This window comes from Ornithorhynchus anatinus, chromosome X3, assembly GCF_004115215.2.
Source record: "Ornithorhynchus anatinus isolate Pmale09 chromosome X3, mOrnAna1.pri.v4, whole genome shotgun sequence".
NCBI lineage: Eukaryota > Metazoa > Chordata > Mammalia > Monotremata > Ornithorhynchidae > Ornithorhynchus > Ornithorhynchus anatinus.
In genome coordinates, this window is record NC_041751.1 from 4106327 (window position 1) to 4124229 (window position 17903).

Here is a 17903-nt window from a genome sequence, read left to right on the forward strand (position 1 = left end):
GCCTACTCTATCCGGACCTCTATTTAATAAGTGTTTGGTGCAAGACAAGATTTCTGTCCTCAGGGAATCCAAGGGGAGAGAGAGAGAGACAAAGCGCCAGTCCTTCAGTTCTTCTTTTATTGGCATCTCATTCATTCATTCATTCATTCATTCATTCATTCATTCTGTCGCATTTATTGAGCGCTTATTGTGTGCAGGTATTTGTTGAGCGCTGACTATGTGCCAGGCATTGGACATAGTTAACTATGTCCTCATTTTCCAGTTGAGGTCACTGAGGCCCAGAGAAGTGAAGTGACTTGCTCACAGTCCCACAGCTGACAAGCGGTAGAGCCGGGTTTCGAACCCATGACCTCTGACTCCCAAGCCCGGGCTCTTTCCACTGAGCCATGCTGCTTCTCGCGTGAATGAGTGAATGAATGAATCGAAGGAATGAACGAATGAATGACGGAATGAATGGATAAACGCACGAATGCATGACTGAATGAATGAATAAACGCACGAATGCATGACTGACTGAATGAATGAATGAATGAACGAATGAATGAATGAATGACTGACTGACTGAATAAACGAATGAATGCATGACTGAATGACGGACAATGAATGAACGAATGACTGACTGAATGACCGGCTGACTGACTGAATGAATAAATGACTGACTGAATGACCGGCTGACTGACTGAATGACCGGCTGACTGAATGAATGAATAAATGACTGACTGAATGACCGGCTGACTGAATGAATGAGTAAACGACTGACTGAATGAATGAATGCCTGACAATGAATGAATAAACGAATGACTGGCTGACTGACTGAATGAATGAATGACCGACTGACTGAATGAATAAACGACTGAATGAATAAACGACTGACTGAATGACCGACCGACTGACTGACTGAATGACTAACAATGAATGAATAAACGAATGACTGACTGAATGACTGACTGAATGCCTGGCTGAATGAATGAATAAACGAATGACTGACTGACTGACTGAATGAATGAATGACCAACTGACTGAATGAATACACGACTGAATGACTGACTGACTGAATGACTGACTAACTGAATGACCGACTGACTGACTGAATGACTGACAATGAATGAATAAACGAATGACTGACCGAATGACTGAATGACTGGCTGAATGAATGAATAAACGAATGACTGGCTGAATGACCGACTGAGTGAATGACTGACTGAATGCCTGGCGGAATGAATGAATAAACGACTGACTGAATGACTGACTGACTGAATGAATGAATGCCTGACAATGAATGAGTAAACGAATGACTGGCTGACTGACTGAATGAATGAATGAATGACCGACTGACTGAATGAATAAACGACTGAATGACTGACTGAATGAATAAACGACTGACTGGCTGACGGACTGACTGACTGACGGGCTGAATAAACGAGTGACCGGCTGACTGAATGACTGCCCGACAATGAATGAATGAACGAATGACTGAATGACTGGCTGAATGAATGAATAAACGAACGGCTGGCTGAATGACCGACTGAGTGAATGACTGACTGAATGCCTGGCGGAATGAATGAGTAAACGACTGACTGAATGACCGACTGACTGAATGACTGACAATGAAGGAATAAACGAATGACTGGCTGGCTGAATGAATAAATGAATGACTGACTGACTGACTGAATAAACGAATGACAATGAATGAATGAACGACTGGCGGACTGACTGAATGACTGAGCGAACGACTGAGCGACGGGGGGGGGGGGGTGGATGACGTCAGCGGCGGCTCCGGAGGGGGCGGGGCCGGGGTAGGGGGCGGGGCCGGGGGGCGGGGGCAGTGCGCGTGCGCGGGCGGGGCGGCAGTGGGCGCTGAGCCGTCGTGGGGCGCGGAGGCCCCCGCTCCTCCTTCCCTCCCTCCTTCCCTCCCTCCGTCCCTCCGTCCTTCGGTGCCCGTCCGCCCCTCCGGGCCATGCAGCCCCGCCGGCGGTGAGCGGGAGCCCCGGGCTCGGAGCGGAGCGGAGCGGAGCGGAGCGGGGGCCAGGCCCGGGCCCGTCCGCCCGTCCGGCCGCGGGATGAGGCTGGGCGCCCCGGGGCCGCGCCGCGCCCGACCCCTCACCGCCGCCGCCGTCGTCGTCGTCGGCCCCCGCATCGGGACCGGCCCCAGGTGAGCGGAGCGGCCCCGGCCCGGCCTGCGGCCTGCCGACCCCCGGGGGGGACGAGAGGTCGGGGGGCGGGTTTGGGGAAGGGGGGGACCGACGCCGGGGGGCGGGATTTGGCGGGGGGGGAGGGGGCTGACTCCGGGCTGCAGGGTGGGGAGGAAGGGGAGCGGCTCCGGGGGGCGGGATTTGGAGAGGGGGACCCACTTGGGGGTGCGGGATTTAGGGGGAACTGACTCCGACGTAGGGGATTTGAGGGGAAGGGGACCGACTCCGGGGTGCGGGATTTGGGGGGAAGGGGACCGACTCCCGGGGTGCGGGATTTGGAGAGGGGGATCGACTTCGGGGTGCGGGATTTAGGGGGAAGGGAACTGACTCCGAGGCACGGGATCTGGGGGGGAAGGGGGCCGACGCCGGGGTGCGGGATTTAGGGAGAAAGGGACCGACTCCGGGGTGCGGGATCTGGGGGAAAGGGACTGACTCGGGGGTGCAAGATTTGGGGGGAAGGACACTGACCCCCGGGGTGCGGGATTTGGAGGAGGGGGACTGATCCCAGGTGGTGCGGGGGGGAGGGAGGGGAGGGCGACCCCCCAGGCCGCAGCGCAAGGAGGCCAGTTTCCGTCCTGCTCTGACATCGGGTGTCTGTTGTGTGCTCACTTCGGAAAGGCGGAAGTTTGTGCTTTTTTAATGACACACACACACACACACGCACACTCACAAAAGCAGCTAAATCTGTCGAAGCCTCCTAGTAAAGCCGGAATGGCAGAGTTGGGAGTCGGGGGAGGCGGGGATCCCCCACCCCCATCCCCCCCAGCTTCACCTCTGCCTTTCGGGGCCGAGGACAGAGGAGCGATCCTGCGAGATCCCTCCTTCCCCACCCCGAGACCCCATTTTCCCCGCAGGTCATCTTTTTTTTTTTTTTTTGAGCGATGGGGGTCCTGCCGGCAGCCCGGGGTCAGGGATGGAAACAGAAACAGAGATGGGTGGCGGACGTTGGACGAGACGGCTTCCCTCCTTCTACTCGTTTGACCATGCGAGCTCCCCGCCTCTGGGGCCCGGGACTACAGGGATAAACGTTGTAAATCCCCACTGCCGCCTTGGGGCCGGGGACTACGTGGGATAAACGTTGTAGATCTCCACTGCCGCCCGCGGGGTGAAATACGGTCTCTTGCCGAGGGCCGCGGGCGTTAAGGGAGCGATGGCCCTGCCCTTCCCCGCCGTCGGAGAGGACTAGGCCGAACTGCATCTCCTCCGGGAGATCCGGTGCCCGTGGAAGCCTTTTCCCTCCGGTTCAATTTTCCGTCGGGGCCGGGGAAGGGGAATTAGATCTGGGCCCTTGACCCGTGCCGACCCGAACGTGCGAGGGAAGCGCGAGAGCGTTGCGTGTCTGCGTCCTCCTGGTGGGCGAGCCGGCCCCGCCCGGTGTGACCGTCGAGTCGCGGTGACCTCCTGAATGGGATCGGGATAGGAGGCGATCGTAAAGGGAGACGATCGAAGGAATGAACGGGGATGCGGATCTTGAATATTTTTAGGGAACGGAGTTGGGGAGGGGCGGGGTGCCGCCCCTCCGAAACACTGCCGGATTTAGAGGGGTGTTTTCAGTCCGGGCCGTTGAGGCGGTGTCCTCGTACGGTCCCGAAGCGGGGGAGGCGTCCGACCCCTCCTCACGCTGTGGGGCTGCAGATCTCTGTGCGGCCCCAACCCACGGGCCAGATCTCCCTCGCGGAGATGACCGTTGGGGCGTTCGGGGGGTCTTGTGAGGTAGCGTGCCTTCTCAGGGGCGAAAATCCCGAGGGACGTTTCCACGAGACCTTCAAAATTAAGATCTTGCAGCCGCCTGCGACTTCGCCGAAATGAGGAGTGTATAATAGGCAGTTTAAAGAGAGCGCGTTTTTATTTCTTCAGGGACGGGGAGGTGAAGGTTTGCGTCCCTTCCGTCGTCTCCTTTAACCGCATAGTGCTAGTCAAAATGGGGAGAGCAGGAGTCCTAGGAGACGAAATCCTTCGCCCAAGCTCAGCAAGAGATTTGCGGTAATTACGGGTATCCTCCCATAGAGGAATAGAAATATAGCATCCCAAGAGGTGGTTCTTGATTTTTCTTCCCCCGGCCCTCCTGCTCACGGACCTCCCCTTACCCACCTGCAGAATGGGGCTATCGGAAAGAGAGGAGGAACGACGGGTTGGGAGACGGGAGGGGGCGGGACGGGTAGGGGATAGGGATTGAGGAGAGGGGAGGGTGGCGAGGGAGAGTCACGAGGCGGAAGAGAGTAGAGACCTAAAGTGTCGGTAGAGATGACGGCCGCCGGAGAGGTCCGGGATCCCGCGGGAGGTGGGGAAGCCGGTCCCGAGAAGGGTGCCACTTCTCTGCGGCGCCCGGAGGCGTGGACCCGGGAAATGGAGAAGTGGGCGCTTGCTGAGCGTCGCGCCCATCGAGGAAGAGCAGAGTTCAGTGACCTCTCGGGGTTCCTCCTCTTTGTCCACAGGCTTATGTGACCGGGTAGCCGGGCGCCTGAGGTGAGGACCTTGCAGTTTCCTTCCCAGATTCTTCCCTTCAACCTCTCTTCCCCTCCGGCTCCTCCCGGCCACCCTCCGTCCGGCTCCCGGACCGAAAAGTGCCGCGGCTTCCCCGACTCTCCCTTCTAGTGCAGGGTCGATCGGCTCTGTTGAGCGCTTACTGTGGGCGGAGCCCCGTGCTAAGCGCCTGGGAGAGTACGGTCTAACAAAACAGCGGCCACGTTCCCTTGCCCTCAACCAACTTACAGTCTAGAGGGGGAGAGACATCAGTGTAAACAGACAAACCGAGGTTCCCATGTCGAGTTTGGAGGGGGAACCGGTATTGAATCCCCCCTTTTGCGGGTGAGGAAACCGGGGCGCAGAGAAATGAATGACTTGCCCGAGGCCATACTCCCAGACCCGTGCTCTTTCCGCAAAGTCACGCCGCTTCCCTCGGAAGAGGACAGTCACTGCCCTGAATTCAGGGCGCGAAATGGAGAGACCCAGATAGAAGGTGGTGACGGAGGGAGATGGGCTTTGCTCCTCCCGAGCGCGGGTGAGAGCTGAATGTCACAGGCGGGGCGGGATGGGCCGCAGCTCGGATCCGGAGTAAGGGAAGGGCCCGGAAAACCGACGTTCCCGCTGTGGAAATTGTTCGGCAGCAGCCCCGTTGTCCACCGGAGAGCCCCGTCCAGGGCCTGGGGTCGTGGAGATGGGCGGGGGGCAGACCACCCCTCTTCACCTCCCCTCAAGCCGCCTAATGAAAATCGGCCCTTTAGTAATAATAATAATATATGGTATTTGGTAAGTGCTCACTCTGTGCCGGGCACTGTACTACTAAGCGCTGGCGTGGATACAAGCCAATCGCGTCGGACACGGTCCCTGTCCCCCATGGGGCACCACAGTCTTACTCCCCGTTTTACAGATGAGGGAACTGAGGCCCAGAGAAGTGAAGTGACTCGCCCAAAGTCACGCATCAGACAAGCGGCGGAGCCGGGACTAGAACCCGGGTCCTGACTCCCAGGCCTGCGTTCCGTCCACTAGGCCACACCGCTTCTCGGATCTTTGCGAAGCCCCCTTCTCAAACCTTTGGCCGCCTCCACCGACTTCAGTCGTCACTCACTAAATAATAGATTTTTCATTTAGAAAACGGAGTCGACTCTCAATACGCGGCTTCCAGGGAAGTGCGGTTTTAATTCTGGTGGGGCAGAAGCCAACGGGATCGAAAGATAATATTCGCGCCATTCGTCGGGAGCGCAACTGTGCGGGGCCCTTCCGTCTCCCTTACGGTTTTGCCGCGACGTCTGGAATTGCTGGTTTCTTTAATAAGCCTAGAAGCTGCATATTGTAAAGCGCTCGAGGGACTATTGAGGTTCGTGGAGGTAAATTAATAGATCACCTGGAAGGTGAAGTCATAAGCGTAACAGTTTTATCCCCCCCCCCCTTTAATCCTTAGGTTAGAAACTATAAGGCATCGTAAATGACACAATTAGGACTTCCTAGTTGGTATCGTGGAGAGGGTTTAGTGTGCGTAATTGAAAGAATCCCCAAGCCTCATCTATGTTTAACCTAAATCCTTCCTGATGCGGTTTAAGTCCATTTTCTCTTGTTCCGTCTGAGGAGCTCGAGTCCAGCCGGTCTCCCCCTTGTAACAGCCTCTCGTAGCCTCCGGACGGTTATTCGGTGACCGAGTTTCCTCGCTGCTAGGCATAGATCCGTCACCCGTTTTCCAGCTTTGGTACGTTTATCACAGGTGGATGAGTTTAAAAGGAGAGAAAAAACCAAGCCCCGAAAGGATTGGGGATCCTTTTGGTCCCTTTCGATGCCACAAGCAGCTTGAAAGAAGGGATCGATCAAGCAGTCGTATTTGAGTGCTTTCCGTGTGCAGAGCACTGTACTAAGCGCTGGGGAGGGTCCAGTATAAGAGAGTTGGTGGATATGTTCCCTGCCCAGATTGAGTTTACAGCCTAGTAAGGAGTAACCTATTGGAAATGATAATCATGGTAATTGTGATATTTGTTAAGCGTTTACTCTGTGCCGAGCACTTGGAGAGGGGTTACAAGCAGGTCGGGTTGGACGCAGTCCCTGTCTCACACGGGGCTCACGGTCTCAGTCTCCGCTTTACGGACGAGGTGACCGAGGCGCAGAGAAGTTAAGCGACTTGCCCGGGGTCCCACGGCGGACGGGTGACGGCGCCGGGATCAGAAGCCGGGTCTTTCCGACCCCCGGGCCCGGTCCTCTGGGCCACGCCGCTTCTCAGTCATTCGGCGGTATTTAATCGAGCGCCGCTTACGTGCGGAGCGCTGTACGAAACACTTGGGAGAGGATCCCCTCCCCTCGCCGATCGTGGCTTTCCCCGGTACCAGCGTCCGCCGCCTCCTAGTCGGGCCATTCGGCGTGGCTCGGCGGAAAGGGCCCGGGCTTGGGAGTCGGCGGTCATGGGTTCGAATCCCGGCCCTGCCCCTTGTCAGCCGTGTGACTGTGGGCAAGTCACTTCACTTCTCTGGGCCTCAGTCACCTCATCTGTAAAATGGGGATTAACTGTGAGCCTCACGTGGGACAACTTGGTTACCCCGTGTCTACCCCAGCGCTGAGGACAGCGCTGTGCACATAGTAAGCGCTTAACAAATACCAACATTATTATTATTAAAACGAGCTCGGGCAGAGGAACCCAGAGTGGGGGGGGGGGGGGGGGGGGCGAGCCGAACTTTGGTTCTGCGCTCGTGAGCTTCGTGAGCCGCTCTGTGGCCTTTGTGTCTCTGCACCGAGAAATATGGATTTACCACATTTTAACAATGAAATGTAGTCACCTCTGGGATAAAGGCACGATTATTATGGATGGACTAAGAAACAATAGGAGTTATGGTAAAGTGGGATAGACGCTAGATATGCCGAGCACGTAGGGTTTCTTGAGGTCTCGCTTGAAATCCGCCCATCGTGAACTTAAAAGAACTCTATGTGTTTTGTTTAGAAGAGCGGTGCCAGTTGTGGAAATCCCGCAAGCTTATTGAAACTTAAAGATTAGTTTGTGGTCGGTGTCCAGGGATCATTGCGATAATTCCTCGAAAAGGACGATAGTGATTATGATTTGCCAATAGTGATACTTGCGATATTTGTTAAGCACTTACTGTGTGTCGAGTACCGTTCTAAGCGTGGGGGTAGACAGAAGGTAAGCAAGCGGCTGACAGTTTAAGCAGGATGGAGAACAGGTATCGATTCCTCATTTTGCAGACTAGGGAATCGAGGCACGGTGAGGTTAAGTGACCCAGCAGCTAAGCGGCGGAGCTGGGATTAGAACCCAGGACCTCCGGCTCCCCGGCCCTTCCCACTAGGCCACGTTGCTTCTCCACTATCCCACGGCTACTAACCCTCACCCCGCTCCTATCCTCTACTCGATCGATCTATGAATAGTTCTTGTCGGGTACCCGTTGGGGGCCGGACACCGTACTAAGCACTTGGGAGAGCACAGGAATTAGAAGGCTCGACCCCTCCCAAGAGAAGCTTGAACCTAAAAGGGGGAGACGGGTGCAAAATAAATTACAGGTAGGAATAAGAAGATGGTGTCACCCTCGATTGAGGAAGCGAGCCAGGGGAGCCGCCTGGCTACTGGAAGGAGCATTCATTCATTCAGTAGTATTTATTGAGCGCTTACTACGTGCAGAGCACTGTACTAAGCACTTGGAACGTACAGTTCGGCAACAGATAGAAGAGTCCCCGCCCGTTGACGGGCTCACAGTCTAATCGGGGGAGACGGATGGACCGAAACAAGACAACTTCATCGCGATAAATAGAATCGAGGGGATGAAACAGGCCCCGTGAACTTCCTGGCCGGCTCTCCCCTCCTCTCCCATTTTTGTTCTCAGTGCCCCTGTCCGGCCTCCACTTTCTCTAAATCTTCCAAGACCCGGGGACCCAGCAGTTGTCAGCGGGTCCCGTCGACTGGAATTCCAGGCCTACCTGCTTTTTCGCTCGCTCTCGGCTACGGGGTGGGCCTCGGTCTGAGACTCCTTTCAGTAATACGGCCCGTCAGATTGGTCATCGGAAGGTGCCCTTTTTTTAGTCATTCGAGAGCTCCGACTTAGAAACGTTGACGCATCAGAACGAGTCGATGCTGTTAAAGCCTGTTGCCCCCCCCCCCCCGCCCCCGCCCCCCGTTTTTTTAGTATTCCAGCATCCAAAGCGGTTCGATTAAAGAGGCAAGTATTTAATTTTGATTTTCCCATCCTTTGATTTGGAACGATTATTGTTGATTATATGTTGCAGTGTATTGCCCGAAATAGGTCTCGTGGATACGGCCAGCGTGCCCGATCGGCTCCAGTAGCTCTGGAGATTATCTTTAATTGAATTTTAACTAAAAAGCGATTTGGCCCGGCGATATTCCTTTGGGGACCCAGAAAGAGGAATATACGAGCTTACCCCCGGTTCCGGGCCCTCCACGGATCATAAAGATACCCAGAAATAAGCGCTCTGGCGGATGTCGGAAAACACAAGCTCATCACCAGTGTGATGGCCGGTTGCCGCAGGAAGGTCCCTCTGTAAGCTGCCCTCCCCTCTTCCTGGTCATCCATTCATTCAGTCGTATTTATTGGGCGCCTACTGTGCGCAGAGCACCGTACTAAGCGCTTGGGAGAGTACAGCTCAACAAAAGTAATTGGTAGCCGTCGGGCTTCTTCCCTGTCGTCCCTTGGGAAGCAGCGTGGCTCAGTGGAAAGAGCCTGGGCTTGGGAGTCAGAGGTCATGGGTTCGACTCCCGGCTCTGCCGCTTGTCAGCTGTGTGACCGTGGGCGAGTCGCTTCACTTCTCTGTGCCTCAGTGACCTCATCTGTAAAACGGGGATTAACCGTGAGCCTCACGTGGGACGACCTGATGACCCTGTATCTCCCTCAGCGCTTAGAACGGTGCTCTGCACATAGTAAGCGCTTAACAAATACCAACATTATTATCTCCTTGGTGCTGAATGGGCTGTCCTGAGGGTTCTTTTTTATTTTTGATTCTGTCTCTCTAAGCAATCGGATTAATTGAGCGCTTAGCGTATGCAGAGCACCGTACCGAGCGCTTGGGAGAGGATACCTTCTCTGGTCACGATGAGCTTACAGTCTAGAGAGGGGCTCTTTCAGCCGGATCTTATCCTCCCCCGCCTCACCTCGCCGCTTCCCGTTTGACGGCTGGCCCCTCGGATTTCTCACCCCGGTTGGAGCCGTGCGAGTGGAGACGGGAATGAATCGGGGTGCGTTGGGGGAGGGAAGTGGTCCCGCCCCCCAAACCACTGGGCCGTTCTTTCCCCCCCTCCGTGCCCCCAAGTTTCACCCTAGTGTGTTTCCACGGTCTCGGCCGGGATGGAGAAACAAGGCTTCAAGACAGCGAATGGGTAAATAATAGTAACAGTGTCGGTATTTGTTAAGCCCTTACTATGGGCAGAGCACTGTTCTAAGCCCCGGGGTAGACACAAGGGGATCAGGTGGTCCCACCTGGGGCTCAGTCTTCATCCCCATTTTACAGATGAGGTAACTGAGGCACAGATAGTAATGAGGGTAAAGCAGAGGGGGCGTGCCCCCGTCGCCTAGGTCAGTATCAGGGACCCCCAAATCAGTGTCCACAGTAAAGTTCCCAAAGGGGCCGTGGGGCGGGGCAGAAAAAGTCGTCGGGAAGAGGGGAGGGAGGAGAGAAGGGGAGGCGGGAAGCCTGACCACTCACCCCAGTCCAGAAGAACATCGCCAAGAAGGAGGGCGCTTTGCTGAGCGGCACGAGGGGAACCCCAGAACCGGTGGGTAACCGAGGGCAATTCCGTCTCCTCGGACGGCTTATGCTGGGGGCTTTAATATTTCTCGGGGGATTTCTTTACGACCACATCTTCGAGGAACCGTAACCCCTCCGTATCGCGGAGCGTGCCCGGGAGTGAAACTCCCGTGTTTTACCCGGACTGCTCCTATTCGGCGGGATTTACCTAGTAGAGGAAGAACGGACGTAAAACGTAGCTCGGAATGTTATTCGTGACAGTGGCGAAAAGCCACCTTCTTACGACGAAATAAACCAGCGGTGCGTATTCAGTTGCTATATAGAGGGAATTAGTACCAGGAAAAAGTGAGACACAGCTCTTTTCCTTTAAATTCACACGCTTATTAGATTTTGCCAGTTGATGTAAAGATCCACTCAATTATTCAGTTATCTAGCGCTCCGGCATTCAGCTTAGTCCAATTTAGAAATGTGGAATGCGTTTCAATCTGCAAGCTTGTTGTAACATACTTTCAATCAGGAGTGAAGCGGTTATTTAGGGAAAGAAGAAAATCATAAGGAACTGTAAATTGAGGAGGAAATAAAAAATCAGCGGAGCTCTGTGAAGTCAGTGGCTCTCGGCCCATAAGTACACGTTCGGGGTGCAATCCCCCTTAGGGGATCCTGCGTGTTTCACTTTTCGCAGTCACCTTGGTGGATTCTCTCATCACCTAGTACACCTCTTCCCAATCTTTGAAGATTTACCTTCCGGTAGTTTATCTAGCTTATCTTTCTATGTAACCCGCCCCTAAGAATTTCTCCCGGAGGTCTGGCTTATTGTTTTGCTGTGTGATCCCGAATGTCATGCCTGAGAGAGGCGGCGAAATGGTATTTGTTAAGCGCTTATTATGTGCCGGACACTGTACTGAGCCTCGGGATAAGAGTCGAGCTGATCAGGCTGGACACGGTCCGTGTCCCACGTGGGGCTGGATTCTAAAGAAGAGCTACGATAGATTGCTTCTGCTTGAAGGAGACACGGGCAACTGTTTACCCTGGTTCTTTAGGAAAATTCAAGAAGTCACGTTAAATCTGGCGTCCAGGTGTCGTTCTTCACGTCTGGGTATTTCCTGAGTGAACAGCTGAGGTGGAGCTGATGAAAATCTTGCTCGGAGTTGCAAGATCAGATCGGGGGAGACTATCTGGGTCACAGGCCGTCCTTTCTGTGTCGACAACTGTGACATCTTGCAAAATTTGCCGTTGGGCTGTGTAGCGGCTCTGGTGGGACTGAGGTGAATTAATTCTCTGTGCCCACAGCGAGCTTTCCCATTTTTCCCCTCGCCAAACTAACAAGGACAGAACAAGCTAAAGAAAAGGAGGCAAAGCTGGCGGGGGAAGGAATGGGGGTGGGGAGGGAGTCTTTTTCTCCCCTTTGCTGTGGGGTTGGCAGATTTTTCGGTGAGCTGGTAACATTTACTCTCAAACAGCCAATCCATGGAATGTATTGAGCGCTTTCTATGTGCAGAGCGCTGCACTAAGCGCTCTGGGGAGAAGGATACGAAAGAATTAATGGAGCCGTTCACTGCCCCTAACGAACTTAGAGTCTAGAGGGGGGAGACAGATAGTTTATAATGTGTAATTTAAAGATAAGCGTCATGGGGTTGGGGGTGGGGTGACTGTCACACGTCCAAAGGACGCAGACGATGCAGAAAGGAGAGCAAGCAGGGGGCAAAGGGGCTTAATCCCGGAGGGCCTCTTGGAGGAGATGCGACGCTAGTACCTCTGTAAGAGGCGAGCTGAACAAGAGGACCTTTTTAGCAGTTAGTCGGGCCCAGGAGAAGCTGACCCAGAACCATTAGGAAAGCAGCGTGGCCTAATGGAAAGAAGCCCGGGCCTGGGAGTCGGAGGACCTGGGTTCTAATGCCGGCTACGTCACGTTTCTGCTGCCTCACCTTGGGCAAGGCACTTCGCTTCTCGGTTCCCTCATCTGCAAAAATGGGAATTCAGTACCGATTCTCCCTCCTACTTAGCCTGCGAACCCCCCGTGGGATCCGATTATCTTTTATCCTCCCCCGTGTTCGGGGCCGTGCTTGACACACGGCGAGGGCTTCACAAATACCGTGATGACGATGATTATTATTATTATTCGTTTTCCTTTTCAGAATCTGAAGGAACTAGGTTAAAAAACACTTGCCCTGAAGTTGGGGCTATCCCAAGATCATCTGACCCGTGCTTTATGGTGACATGGGGGAAAGTCAGTTATTGCAGTGTGGCGTGTTCTGAGGATGTCTTTGCTTTGCACACAGTGAGCGCTCAATAAATACGACTGAATGAACGAATGCCTTTAGAACACCTCATCTGGTACTGTCAGAGAGGCCTTGGGGCATTGAGCCTGAAGTGCCATCTAATTATATTATCTGAACTTTTACAGTCTGCTTTTACAAGAGTATATAACAGCGGGTTATGATTCAGTAAAGTTTATGTAAGAGGGCCGTGACGGAAAGAAAAATTTCGACAGTTAAAACAGGGCCTTAGGGTCTTATCGTTCTCCTCCTGTGTGAAAGGTTTATATTGGCAAACATTTGATAATTTTTGAAACATCTGTTTCTTGTAAGTAAACTACATTTAATTGCACGAGCCACGATGAAATGTAGCAATCCGAAAACTGTACCGTGATGTAGTGCTGTGACCGTATTTCGATTGGGAGTTATTCCTATTTGACATAAACATGGAACCCCCCTCTCGTGTATCCCTGATTAGAAAAATGTGACGGTTTGATGCTTTGAAAGCTCCAAAATGTTAAGGGGGCCACTACTTAAATACTCTTCAAGCTATCAAACCCCATAATTATGTGTTTGTATTAATGTCTGTCTCCCCCTCTAGACTGTGAGCTCGTTGACGGCAGGGCATGTATCGTATTGCATTGTCCTCTCCCAAGCGCTTAGTACAGAGCTCTGCTCGCAGTAAGCGCTCAGTAAAGAGGATTGATTGATTATCCAGAGGTAAGTGCTCAATAAATGCCACCGATTGATTGACTGGGTCTGGTTTGAATGTAGACCTTTGGGTCGGGTCTGGATTAGACCCATTTAGTTGGGGAGTTGTGGGATTGGAGGGCGTGTTCCACAAATCCTGCCTTCTGCTGAACTTTTCAAAGTTTCTCAGGGTGGCCCCAGACTGGAAGCAAGATGCCAGTAAAGTCTTATCGTAGCCCTAACGGGCAGACGCTCCAAACCCTCTGGCCTCCTATTTTGGGCGTTTCACCGATCCCGGCCAAAACAGTCTTTCGGGCTTTACACGCCTTCCGCTCCATCGCATTTATTGAGCGCTTACTGTGTGCAGATCACTGTACTACGCATTCGGGAGATTCAGTACAACGATAAACAGGCACGTCTCCTGCCCACACCGAGCTTACGGTCTAGGCATTTTGGCACCCAAATCTGATTTAGGGATAATCGCATCGGGGTGTAGCTGGATTTCCCGGAGAATTAAAACCGCCACAAAAATGTTACGGACCCGATTTCCAACCGAGCCACTCAATGCGGGGGACTGAAACCTGGTCTCTTGAGTTGTGTTCTTCTGCCTGCCTCCACTGCAAGAGCTGATGCTTCTCGCTGATGCTTTTTATCTTGCTAGTAGACACCTGTGTGCTCAGCTCAATTTCTTAATTTTGCTGGATGGATGAGAATGAGATGGAATAGAGTGCTGAACCTCTTATGTCAGTTTGATGTAGATCTGCAAAAGCCATGCAGAGGAATGGTCTCAGCTGTGAAGAAATTGCACCTGAGAATTCCTCATGTTGTTCTTTTTCCAATTTTGAATCAATATATCCTTGGTTACGTCAGAGTTCTCGATAAATGTTTTTTTTTTCCTATAGATACAAATTGGTCATTGAGTTTATAACTCTGGGAAGATGTTAGAACAAACGGCCGAATAGTGAATTTACAAGCAGCGGGAAGAACAAAAGCTAGGTAGGATTCATCAGATGGGACACGATTAATTTCCCTGTGTGCCCGAGTACCGTTTTGAAAACCAGGTGGTGGATGGAGGCAAGAATAATAATAACGATAATCGCGGTATCGGTTAAACTCTTGCTGTGTGCCGGGCACCGTACTGAGCACCGGGGTAGATACGAGGTAAAGAGATTGGGCACAGTCACCTGTCCCATATGGGGCTGACCGTCTTAATCCCCATTTTACAGATGAAGAAAGTCACTTTCCAGATGACTTGCCCAGGGTCACACAGCAGACAGGCTCCAAGATCAGAACCCAGGTCCTTCTGCCTCCCAGGGCCGTGCTCTTTCCACTTGACCACACTGCTTCTAGGTGTAACGTGTCTGTCCTTTTAAAAGCCTCTGGCACTGTCCGCTGTGGCAGTTTCATCAACTAGTTAGGATTTATTTTGTTAATGAGGTGTATATCTCCATGATTCTATTTATCTCGATGATGTTGTTTTGTTCCGTTCTGCTTTTCCGTCTCCCCCGTTTAGACCGTGAGCCCGTCGTTGGGCAGGGGTTGTCTCTATCTGTTTGCCCAACTGTACATTCCAAGCGCTTAGTACAGTGCTCTGCACAGAGTAAGTGCTCAATAAATACTATTGAATGAATGGATACAGTGAAGCATTTGTGATCTGACACTTTTGCAGCCGGAATGTTCTAGCAGCCAGAATTCTTTTATTTCCCCAAATACTAGGCCAGAGTTTAGCGATGGATCCTTCTGGGGGCATGCCTCCACCTAGCAGGGCGAGTCTGTAATCATCAGAGTCTATTTGACTGCACCCGGGGTAGGAAGGAGGCAGACAAAATCCTCTAGAAGATCGCCCCCGAGTCTAGGAAAGCAGAATTCAGCAGCCTGCCGTAGTGGCATACTAGTCTGGTGGGGGAAAAAAGGCAGCACGCCCTAATGGGGTGAGTAAATAGGCCTCCCCTTCATCGGGTGAACGAAACAGGTCTCCCCCAATCTGGTGATCAAACAAGCGTCCCCTGTAATATGAAGAGCTCTCAGGCCTCCTCCAATCTGTTGAGCAAAGGGTTTCCCCCTAATCAGAAAAGCAAACAGGCCCCCAATAATCCAGCAAGCAAATAGGTTTCCCCCTAATCTGATGAGCAAACGAGACTCTCCCCAGTCCCATAAACAAACAGGCTTCTCCATTCTGATGAGCAAACAGGCTTCCCCCAGTGGTATTTAAGCCCTTACTATGTGCCCAGGCACTGTACTAAGCTAATGCTGCCCCTCCATCCAGTCTGATGAACACATCAGGACTCTCCCTCCCACCCCACAGCCAAGGTGTTATCACTCCCTCCTGTCTACAATCCTGGGTCCTAGGCTAATATTTGGGTGATGGGGCAAAACTTTCCTCCTCCTCCCCTTTAAGACTAGTCTCTAGGAGCATCCCTGACTTGTCGGCCGTGACTGAATCAGCAAATGACCCTTATCGTTACCCTGTACATCAAGTTTACACCGTGTGGCTCGCGGTGTTCTAGGCTCTGGGGTAGGTAGAAGATAATCGGGTCAGGCGCAATCCCTCTCCCACACGGGGCTCACAGTCTAAGTATGGGGGAGTACGGGGATCAAATTCCTGTTTTACAGGTGATACGTCCCTATTTTACAGTTAAGTGACTCGCCCAAGGTCACACAGGCAACTGGCAGGGCCGGGATTAGAACGTAGGTCCCCTCAGCCTCCTGCTTGTCTTGTCTGCTATCTCTGTTGTATCCTCCCAAACCCCCAGTACATTAATTCCCCAGAAGAGTAGTCATCCAGTGGCTCATTGTGAACCATAAAGAATATATTGTTCTTGCTCCCAGTTCTTCCACTTAGTGTGGTGCAGTAAGTGCTCGGGAAGTACCGTCACTTGATTGACTGATTGGAAGACTTGGAATAAAAGTCACGATGTCCTTAAATTAAAGAAATAGACTAACGGGATGTTTGGGTCCGAAAATATTGGGGTCCTTAAAGGATTTTAATTTTTTAAGGAATGGATGCGTACTTCGAACACTCTCCTAATCTGACCCAGGGGGAATGAAGCTTGTTTTTTCCCCAATCACCCAGGTTTATTAATATTAGAATTATTGTTATTGATTTGTTAAGCTCTCACTATATGTCAAGCACGCTTCTCAGTGTCGGGGTAGATACAAGTTGATCAGGTCAGACACATTTCCTGTTCCACGTGGGACTCACCGTCTAAGTAGGTTTATTTGGGGAGAACTGTTCTGAACGATCGATTGCATTTCTTGAGCGCTTACTGTGTGCAGAACGCTCTCCTAAGCGCTTGGGCGAGTGCAGTAGAACAGAGTTGGTAGACACGTTCTTTGCCCACAACTAGTTTGCAGTCGAGAAGCGGAGCAAATCAGGGCGATGCCCGAAGGGAGTGGGAGAAGAGGGAATGAGGGCTTCGTTCCAATTCAATCACTGTTAGAGAGTACTTTATTTCAGTAATATTTCTATTTTTGCATTCCACACACATTTTAAAGAAATGAAAGATCTGAGAGGGGTGCTGGTGTTTGTTTCTCAACGACTACTTTTTTTAAAAAAAAAATAGTTTAATTTCACTTCTTTTAAGATACACTGGCCATTTTGATGATGTGTATGCCAGGTAGTATTGTTCTTTAATCCTCCCTCTTGTCTTGTTACCTTTGTAGTAGTGGAAGCAAATTATGTTCATAATTAGAGTAGAGTTTATCCAAGTTGCATAGATGTGGGCAGGGAATGTGTCTGTTGTTATATTGGACTCTCCTAAGCTCTTAGTACACTGCTTTGCACCCAGTAAGCGCTCAGTCAATACAACTGAATGACAGAACGAAAGTGGATGCTGCTTAACTTTTCATAATGGGTTATAATTTTTATAAAATAGTAGAAAGTTGATTAAATCAAAGTCCAGGTAGTAGTATTAGGGTGGTAACATCAAGAGATCTACCCCAAACGTGGCCTCTTATGGCCATTTAAACCGATCATGGTATTTATTGAGCTCTTACTCTGTGCAGAGCACTGTTCTAAGCGCTTGGGAGAACGAATACAACAATACTAATGTACAATACTGTTAATACAAGAGAATTAGCAGGCATGTTCCCTGCCCATAATGAGCTTAGAGGCCAGAGGACGGTGTGTCCTTTAAACGTTAGAGTCCGTTTAACTTTTGTGTTAGTTGCCAGCGAGGATCTTAAAACCTCTGGCCTTCCCAAAGAGACCGGTAGAATACGTGTGTTTGAATGATTTCAGCCTGCAGGTTTCTCTGGGGCTTAACGTCACACTGTGCCCTGTTACTGAAATGTAGTGAGCTTTTGGAGTACAGTGTTCCTTAAATAGTTTCAGCCTGAGATCTCTCTCTCTCTCTCTCTCTCTCTCCTCTTATTCTCCCCTTCGTAGGTCCTTTTTCCTAGAATAAATCGCCACCTCGTGGAATGAATAAAAATCATTTGGATCCTCTCGCGGCCTCCCTCAAACCCCCCCACCTTCCCCTCTCCATTCCCCATTCCCAGTCACTCCCTCCTTCATCGCTTCTTGCCTTTCTTCCCTCTGTATGTTCGGGTCCAATTCCAATCTGAAAACATCCAGCATTGTTTT

General features: G+C 51.8%; 1 protein-coding gene across 2 annotated transcripts in view; it reads left to right on the forward strand.

Moving 5' to 3' along the window:
* Nucleotides 1-17903, forward strand: part of GALNT1 (polypeptide N-acetylgalactosaminyltransferase 1) — a 73005-nt gene that overhangs the window by 9935 nt on the left and 45167 nt on the right. The window contains exon 1 of one of the 2 annotated variants that reach the window (XM_029053660.2): nt 1848-2152. The exons of the other annotated variant lie outside the window; for it this stretch is intronic. The gene's annotated coding sequence lies outside the window, so the exon portion shown is untranslated. Of the gene's footprint in view, nt 1-1847; nt 2153-17903 lie in introns of those variants that run through there. 2 annotated transcript variants of the gene reach the window in all.